Genomic DNA, 9,834 nt, shown 5'->3' with positions numbered 1-9,834 from the left:
AAGTACGGATTACACGGTGTCGATTCAATGGGAATTATGTGACGGGACGGCTGATTGATTTCGGAATCCGGAACATACAGAATTCGGATTTACCTGCGATGTTTTGGCTGAAGTAATAAGGAAATAAATTGGGACATGAAAATCATACCGGATGTCACAGCAATCCGGAGTGGTCAGAGATCGGATGTGACAGAGTCCACTGTAGTTTCTATATATACTGAGCGCCATGGAAAACGCATCACCTGTTTTCCCAAATATGTTATTACTAGGTGGTTTTGTATGTATAATATTATGCAATACTATGAACTATTGTTTCACACAATGCTCCCAAACGCAAAAAATATCGGCCCGTGTGCACCCAAAAAAAATTGCACGAGATGCACATGAAAAACCCAATATTCACGTGCAGCATTGTGTGTGAGCCCTTTAAAAGCATGTTTCAACTTATGTGCAGTACATGAACTGTGAAACGTCAATCTGTCGTAATTTGATGTTGGGCGTGTGACGGAATCGAGCTAGAGATGCCGAGACTTACTGAAAATCAACGGAATGAAGCCATGGGAATGTCCCGGGCTGGCATGTCTACACGTGCTATTGCCAGACACTTCAATTGTCATCAATCCACTATTGTAAGGTTGGTGGAACGTGTTCGAGTTACTGGATCAACACATGACCGTCAACGTCCTGGTCCACAACGCGTTACAACCCAGGCTCAAGACCGCTACATCCGGGTCACTCATCTGCGTGACCGCCCTACACATTTGCAGGGGTCGCGTTAATGCTGTAGCCTACCGTGATGTTGTCTTGCAACCAATTGTTGTTCCGATGTTTCGAGCGCACCCACAACTTCAGCACTTCCAACAGGATAATGCACGTCCGCATACCGCCCGTTTTAGTATGGACTACCTGGCTGCTAACAACATCAATGTCTTGGACTGGCCAGCCATGTCTCCGGGCATGGCACCGATAGAACATGTCTGGGATGAGATTGGCCCCGTCTGTATCGGAGACCACAGATGCACATCATTGCTGCTTTAGAGAGAGAGAGAGAGAGAGAGAGAGAAATGGGGTTTAACGTCCACTCGACACAAACTAGGTCATTTCGGGACTAACATATGGTTTAATTTTATTTACATAATTCGCTTGCGCGTAGGGGTCTTTAGCAGTGGGAGGAAACCGGAGGACCCGGAGAAAACCCACGAGGTTGGACAGGCGACCCTACTCCTTGCCACGTACAACCGGGGATTCGAAACCATGCGGCTTTAGAAGCTGCTCTTGTCCAAGAATGGAACAATTTGCCCCAGGCCTTCTTTCAAACATTGGTTAATTCCATGCGACGTCGCTGCACAGCGTGCGTAAGAGCCCGTAGAGGACACACGCGCTACTGACATCTGTGTCGTACTTTTGGTTTTGACTCCTCTGACTTTGTTCCGTTGATTACAGATTAAACATCCATAAGTGTACAAATGTGTTGTTATTGATGTGTTCCCATTTGAATATTGTTCACAATAAGAAGCAAAATAAATAAGATATGTTTACAGGATCATTTTGTTATACGAAAAACTAAGTGATGCGTTTTCCATGGCGCCCAGTATATTTAGTTGAACATGTTATATATGCTTACTACCATTGAGAGATGACCATATTGAGAGATGCGACACGAAAGTACAACAAATGATGGTTCGATGTCGAGACATAGATAGGATTTGATCGCCGTGGCTTCGGATGTTGATACATGGGGTCGTCGTGATGGACACGCCGGGCAGTGGAAGGGATCCTTACTACCATATGGGCCCAATGCTAATATGTGTATGTTGTGACTTAGTTTAGAGCATTCGTGTTAAATGTCTAATAGACATTGGACTTTTGACAGGAATATATGAGGTTCGGATCCCGGCTTTGGCTAAGAAGAACTCTTGTGACCTTTTTAAGTTTTCACTTAATCCTTCGAATGGAACGAAAACTCAGGTCGACCGGTGTATACATATCACGATCTCTGGCAGTTGGTAACCCCAAAAACCTAAGATCTGCCGCTGTCATTGCTCTTCATATAGAAATACAGATTATGAAAATGAGGGAATTATTTGTGTTGAGATGTTAAAGGTATACAGCATGTTTGTAATGTGGAAGATTACCCAGTACAGAAATGGAATGACATATGACCAGAAACTTTTTGGGTCTTTGTAATATTGTATATGGGTCTTCAATAGTCTGTATTATAAATGTACACTACATGTATTATAAATGTTTCCTTCACTTTGTACACTACATGTATACGTATAATGTGTATTATATGAGTAACCGACAACACTACTGACGAACAAGGTGGATTATCATTCTCGTCAACCCTTCTCAACAGATCGATCCTAGTTACCTAACAGAGCAACTAAGATGTTTAGACCGGGTTTATGACAATGATATATTATAACAAGACCTGAAAGAAAAATTAAAGTAGCCAAGTGTCTAACTCAATATCACCCATAGTCTTCGACATTGAAAACACGAATTATTTGTCAATTTAAATCAACAATGATGTTGTGATCTTACCGGGAAACTATTTAAGACAAAATAAACATTTTACCATTGGTACACGAATCGTGTACCATAATGCGTTTCAGCGCCATCTGTAACAAGTGACAAGAAATAACGAGGCTAGACATGTTCCACAAGTCATATCAAAGGGTGACGTCATATTCTTATCTGGAGAGCATGCGTAATGAATACTTTTGGTGTATCCAATATTTAAAACAAAATAAACATTTTCCCATAATGCGTTTCGCAGAAAATAATTGATTAGAAATTACGTAAAAACCGAAACGATTGAACGTAAATCAGTTTATATACATTCGTATGACATTATTATATGCACTGAGACCCATTTGTGTCAATTTCTAGGACCCAAATATTAGCGATTTATCTTGTAAATACTGTATAATATATATAACCATGTATATAGGTATTATAGATATTATTGTACTATAGTATATGTAAGTATTGTATAATATATATAACCATGTATATAGGTATTATATATGTTATAGTACTATAGTATATCTAAGTACTGTATAATATATATAATCATGTATATAGGTATAATAGATATTATTGAACAAGTAGAAATTCAAATGAAATGAAATGGGGTTTAACGTCCTACTGTTCTGCTCCTAACCTGGGCTAATGAAGACGGGCATACGCCATACAGTGTGCTATGAGGGAAATTTTGCCCGGGCAGCGGCGCACGGCCTACTCTTATATCGAATTCCAACTGCCAAGGGATCTTTTACGTGCACGCCAATGTGTACACGAGACCTCGGTTTTTCGTCCCATTCGAACGACAAGACAGCTGTCCTTGTCAGGCCCCCCATCCTGCCTCACTGACAAGGGGGAAACCACGACGGAAAATCTGGATGAATGTTCTCGGCCAATGCAGGGATCGAACACCCGACCTCCAGGCTAGCGAGCCAGCGTCTTACCCACTTAGCCACGTGACCCCCTTGTACTAGTAGAGGTAAATACTGTATGATATATAAATTAATATCGATTATACCCGGCTATAAATTTGACAATATCTATTCATTACAAAATAGAATCATAATCATATTTATTAGATTAATAATAACTTACAAACCATGTACTACATTCAGACATTCACAGAAAATTTTAGCGAATAAAATATACACCAATAAGTTAGGCTAAGGTTTCGTTCAGACATTCACAGAACATGATTCCTATTATAAGATACCCCAATGAGTTAGGCTAATGTTTCGTTCAGATATTCTTTATGCTTACTCATTGCAAAATAAGCCGATCAGTCAAAGACATCCGGCACCGTTCTTCTCCTCAACCAGAAGTCTAACTCGAGTCTAGAAATCCAACTTTTAAAACTGAGCTTGCTCTGCCATTAAATAAAATTCTATGGAAGACCAAGCTGTTGCGACGTTATGTACAGTAATCCGGGAAGAAGTTAATAGTTGGACACGACTGGTCAATTTTCTTTTGCATTGAGTTTTGCTCCGAACATTTTAATGAAATGAAGCTATTTGATTTCAAGCAACATCATGTCTTCAAAATTCAGGTTATAAATGGGGATGACTTTAAATTAACCCTTCTCACATTCATGCAGATGTTAGGTCACGGATATCATTCTATTTTCTGGAATTTTGATTTGAGAGTGATGAAGATTAATTCTGCGGCTGAGTTGATGGTCAGTCTTTCCAATACATCGTTCACTGCATCCAGCACACACCATCATGTTTATCGTCCTAATTTAAAATATTTAATTCTGAAATAATAATTGAAATTCTGTATGGAAAATTTCACCAGTATGATTCAACGTGGACGTAAACAGATTCAAAATACATGGGTTGGTAACATATTGTTGTGTTAATTTAACAAAATACAAGTAAATACATGTTAACTTCATGTTAAATCCAGTTTGATATTTTCAAATAATCAATAAGTTTATGGAGCTGTTGTTCATAATTTAAAATAGGGTTTTAACCTAGTCGATCCATAGCGTATGCAAACCCTAGATCAACGTCGTTATACATGGTTTAGAACAAACCCGACAAAATAATTAGTCTCATCATTAGATAAGATACTTATTAATCCTGGCTACAAAACTGATCATTTCATTACAGTATTGCAATTAAAGATTTCACAATTTGAGAAAGGTAAAGGATTTGCGTGCTTTAACGGTTCTTTATTGAAAGATCACCAATATGTTCTCACAATAAAAGAAGTAATTACTGAAACAAAATCAGAATATGCTTGCTCTCCGTACCACCGAACCCATTTAAACTTCATTGATTCAAGTGATTTACAGTTGAACATTGAAGATGACCTATTTCTGGAAATGATACTAATGAATATAATTAAGGCGAATGACAATCCCTTATTGTTCTACATAAAAGACAAAGAGACAATTTAACAAATAAAATAAATATGTTAGAAGATTACTATCAATCTTCTGATTCAAAATTAATACTAGGGACCCTAAAGGAAAATAAAACAAAATTAGAAGAACTGAGACAACACGAAGTTGAGAGACAAACAATACGATCAAGGGTTAAATGGATAGAGGACGGGGAAAAACCAAGTAAATATTTCTGCAATTTAGAAAAAAGGAACTATGTGAATCAAACTGTTACAAAATTGATAAATGAATCAGGAAATTAAATTACTGATCAAAACGAAATTCCTGAGGAAATTAAATTATTTTATGCTAACCTTTATAAAAGTAGAGACGATATATTAGACGATGATAATCTACATCAATTACTAGATAAATACGAAGTCAATAAACTTTCAGATCTTGAGTCATATAGTATCGATGGAATCATAACGAAATCAGAGGTATTGACCGCCTTGAAAAACATGAAAAACAACAGAAGTCCTGGAACAGATGGATTCTTTATATAGAAATACTACCAATTACTCAAATACGGGGAATCATATCTATACTACCGAACGATAGCAAACCGAGAGAATCTCTAAGAAACTGACGTCCAATTTCACTGTTAAATATAAGATACAAAATCTTAACGGGGATATTGTCCAACTGAATCAAAATATTTTTACCAAAACTGGTAAGCAAAATGCAAACTGGTTTTATTGCAGGTCGTTACATTGGAGAAAACACCAGACTTTTATACGATATTATGCATGAAGTAACTGTAAACAAAAAGAGTGGTATGATCCTTTTAGTCGATTTTATGAAAGCTTTCGATAGTATATCATGGAAATTTATGAAACAGGTATTGATTTATTTCAATTTTGGAAAATAACCTTCAGAAAATGAATCAATATTATACTAAATGATGCGCAGCTCTGTGTGTGCCAAAATAAATTTTATTCGTCTTTCTTTAGTATATCAAGAGGATGTAGGCAAGGTGATCCAATATCTCCATACCTGTTTATTCTGTGTGCCGAAATAATGAGTTTAATGTTTAGAAATAATACCCTCATAAAAGGAATTAAGATAAAAGATACCGAATATAAATTCTCACAATATGCAGATGATACAACCATCTTTTTGGATGGATCAATTAAATCTCTAAAACATGCATGGATTCTCCTCGATCAATATTCCAATTTCTCTGGTTTAGTTTAACTCCAAATCTGGACAAAACTTTATGCATCCCAATTGGGATGTTCACAGAAGATAACCTAAATCATATCTCTGAAACAGGTCTAAAACCATCTCTAGAAAATTTTACGGTCTTGGGAATTACCTTCTCAAGGAATCTCGATGACATAGTTAGCAGAAATTATACTTCTAAAGTAATTAATTGTAATGTGGTCAAAGAGATTCCTAACATTAATGGGGAAAATAACAGTAGTGAAAAATATCCAAATACCAAAACTGGTACATCTCTTTAGTAGTTTACCTACTCCATGCCAGGACGTTGTTAAGCAAATTGAGTCCATTATTTTTAATTATATCTGGAATGGCAAGACAGATAGAATCCCGAGAAAATTAATAGTACAGGAGTATGAAAACGGTGGATTACGAATGCTAAATGTAAACCGTTTCATAAAAATTCTACTAATCAATTTTGGAAAGACGTTCTCAAAGCTCTCTATGACTTTATCCATGCTAGCCAGAAAACACTGAACTCTAATGAAATAATTAATGAACCCGTGTGGCATAATAACAAAATTACAATTTCCAGAAATCCGATCTTCTACAAAGAGTGGTATGAAAAAGGAATACGATTTATCTATGACTTCTTAGATGAGGAAGGGAATCTTATTTATTTAGCCCAATTCAATAAAAAGTTTAATTTCAATCGTCCTTTTACCAATTTTTTAGAAATCATAAAGTCTATTAAAACATTTCTCGAAAACCATCAAAATATTGGTTACTGCGACTACTACCATGGCAGCCCAAAGCACATCCAAACTATCATGTGTAAAAAAGTTACTTCAAAAGATTTTTATCAACTGCCCAGCTTTATAAAAAAGCGAAATCAAATGAGAATCAATCATATGTGATGAAAATATAGGTGATTTGTGGTAAAATATCAATTCTTTAGCTTCTAAAATAACTAAAGACACCAAACTTATCTGGTTACAATATAGGATTATCCATAGGATTCCGAGTACTTATCAATATCTAAAGAAAAATAGGTATACAAGAAAATGATAAATGTACATTTTGTAAAAATTATGTAGAAACCATCACTCACATATTTGTCAAGTGTGAAAAAATTGAAAAGTTATGGAAAATTTGTCTTAATTGGTTTAATTCGATCATGAATTCCGACCTTACCTTATCTCCAGCGGATATAATATTCGGGGAATTAAAACCATGTCATAATCAAATTAACATACTCTTGTTAATCATAAAAAAACTACATTTATAAAAATAAACTATTAAAACAAACAATATCCCTACACGATATCACAAGAGAAATAAGATACTACCTACAACTTGAAAAATACAAATACAAAATGAATATGAATTATGAGAGCGATATAGACAAATGGAGTGATTATGAAGCTTTGTTTGCTGAAATGAAATGAAATGAAATGGGGTTTAACGTCCTACTGTTCTGCTCCTAACCTGGGCTAATGCATACGCCATACAGTGTGCTATGAGGGAAATTTGGCCCGGGCAGCGGCGCTACGGCCTACTCGTATATCGAATGCCAACTGCCAAGGGATCTTTTACGTGCACGCCAATGTGTACACGGGACCTAGGTTTTTCGTCCCATCCGAACGACTAGACAGCTGTCCTTGTCAGGCCCTCCATCCTGCATCACTGACAAGGGGAAATCACGCCGGAAAATCTGAATGAACTTTCTCGGCCAATGCACGGATCGAACACCCGACCTCCAGGCTAGCGAGCCAGCGTCTTACCCACTTAGCCACGTGATCCCCCTTTTGTTTGCTGAATGATCGCTATAGATGACCCAGACCAGTTATTTTGTGGGGAGATCAAGGGTGAAGATGATCATTTATAAGTACCGATTTATGGAGCAATATTGATTGCATTCGGCTTAGGGGTCTGGTCCAGGTTTGAATTCGCCTTTTAGGTACCAAATCTCCGGAACTACCCTTCCTTTCTGGTGTCGACGAACCGTTCTATCCCAGTCTATCTCACACAGAAGCATGCATGTACGTAACAAATGTTCGAAAACTAAATGGTAGCATTTAAAATAGGGTTTATCGTCCACTCGACACAAGCTAGGTCAGGTCGAGACTAACATATGGTTTTAATTTTATTTTAAGTTTATTTCTGGTGGAACCAGAGAACCTGGAGGAAACGTACGAGGTTTGCCTGGCGACCCTACTCCTTGTCACAATCAAGCGGGAATTAACCGTTCGGCCAGCCGACCCCACACTCCGCTCGAAGACTGGCATACGCCATACAGTGTGCTATGGGAGCAATTTAGGTCTACTCTGATATTAAATTCCATTTATCGTAGGATTCTTTACGTGTTCTTATATAAAATAACTTGTTTTTAATGTTTTACCAATTTCCCTTAATATTACTTCTTCATATGTAAATAACTGAATTAAATCAACCTGTCCATAATATCATATTACAATGTATTGAACGTTAAATTTATTATAAACAACAACAATTACATTTCGTGAAACATGAAGATGACAGTAGAGAGAAGTGGATAATGATGAACTTTTTTTGTAATATTACAGTTTTTAAGTGATTTCTTTATATTGTTTAAATCACGGGACTATAACAGATTGTAGAATAACAATAATGTTTACGTGTATGTATCGTGAAACATGTATAATAAACAGAGCTATACTTCCTTGTAATCATATGCTAACCAATCATATGCTAGGATATCAACTGTGGAGGAAATAAATATTAATGTACATATTACAATCGATTTTAGCCGATTTAAGAGTTTGTTTATAAACATTCTTACTTACATCGATTTTTTTCAATTCTTGTTGCTACTTTCAAGAGGTATGGGAGTACCCGGCGGGGGGGGGGGGTGCTTTTATTTTCTCGTATTTCTCAACTGTCCATATTCATAATTCTCATCGGGGGAGGGATGGCCGACTGGTTAGTACGTGCGCGCTGTATTATAAGGTCTGTCAATGAGTCAACTGGCATGGTTTAGATTCCCCGGTTGTACGTGACAAGGGGTAGGGCCGCCTGTCCAACCTTGTGGGTTTTTCCCGATTCCTCCCAATTTCTAAAGACCCTAAGCACAAGCGAATTTTTGAAATAAAATTGCACCGTGTGTTAGTCCTAAAATGACCTAGTTTGTTTCGAGTGGACGTTTAACCTCATCTCATCTCTCTCTCTCTCCACAATTCTTAAACGGACTACCAGATATTTTGACATTCATGTTGTGCTTTATTTATTGTTCAAATTTATATAACATTCGACCAGAGGCGTACTGGGCCGGTAGGCAACTGCCTACCCTGTCCTTATCAATGCAAAAACAAAAGAAACCGGAAATGGTTCATAACGCTGGAATCCGATGATATTTCAAATCAGGGTATATATGTACACTCTCTTGTGAAAAAGTGCCCTCGAATTTTGAAAGGATTACCCCAAATCCGCAAGGAAATAGTCACGCCGATTTCTTTATTTTCACAATTCCCCAATGACAAATAGTGCCCTCATTTCCTGCTGCCCTTCCGTTGTTCCAACCAAACCCAGAGATACTAAAAACCAATCGCGCTCATCGTACATAATACTATTTAATAAGTCAATTTATATCGCGGTAATTCAACATATTATAGTCTTGTTCATAGTGCTACAAAAACCACAATCACTCTTCGAAATGATTCCCAAGTAAGTATGTTTTCAATCTGGATCTAAGATTTTCATGTAGCAAGTTCTACAAA

The sequence above is a fragment of the Patella vulgata genome, chromosome 2 (assembly GCF_932274485.2).
Source record: "Patella vulgata chromosome 2, xgPatVulg1.2, whole genome shotgun sequence".
In the NCBI taxonomy this organism is placed as follows: Eukaryota; Metazoa; Mollusca; class Gastropoda; family Patellidae; genus Patella; species Patella vulgata.
The sequence above is the reverse complement of the archived record's forward strand: the minus strand, read 5'-3'. Positions refer to the sequence as shown.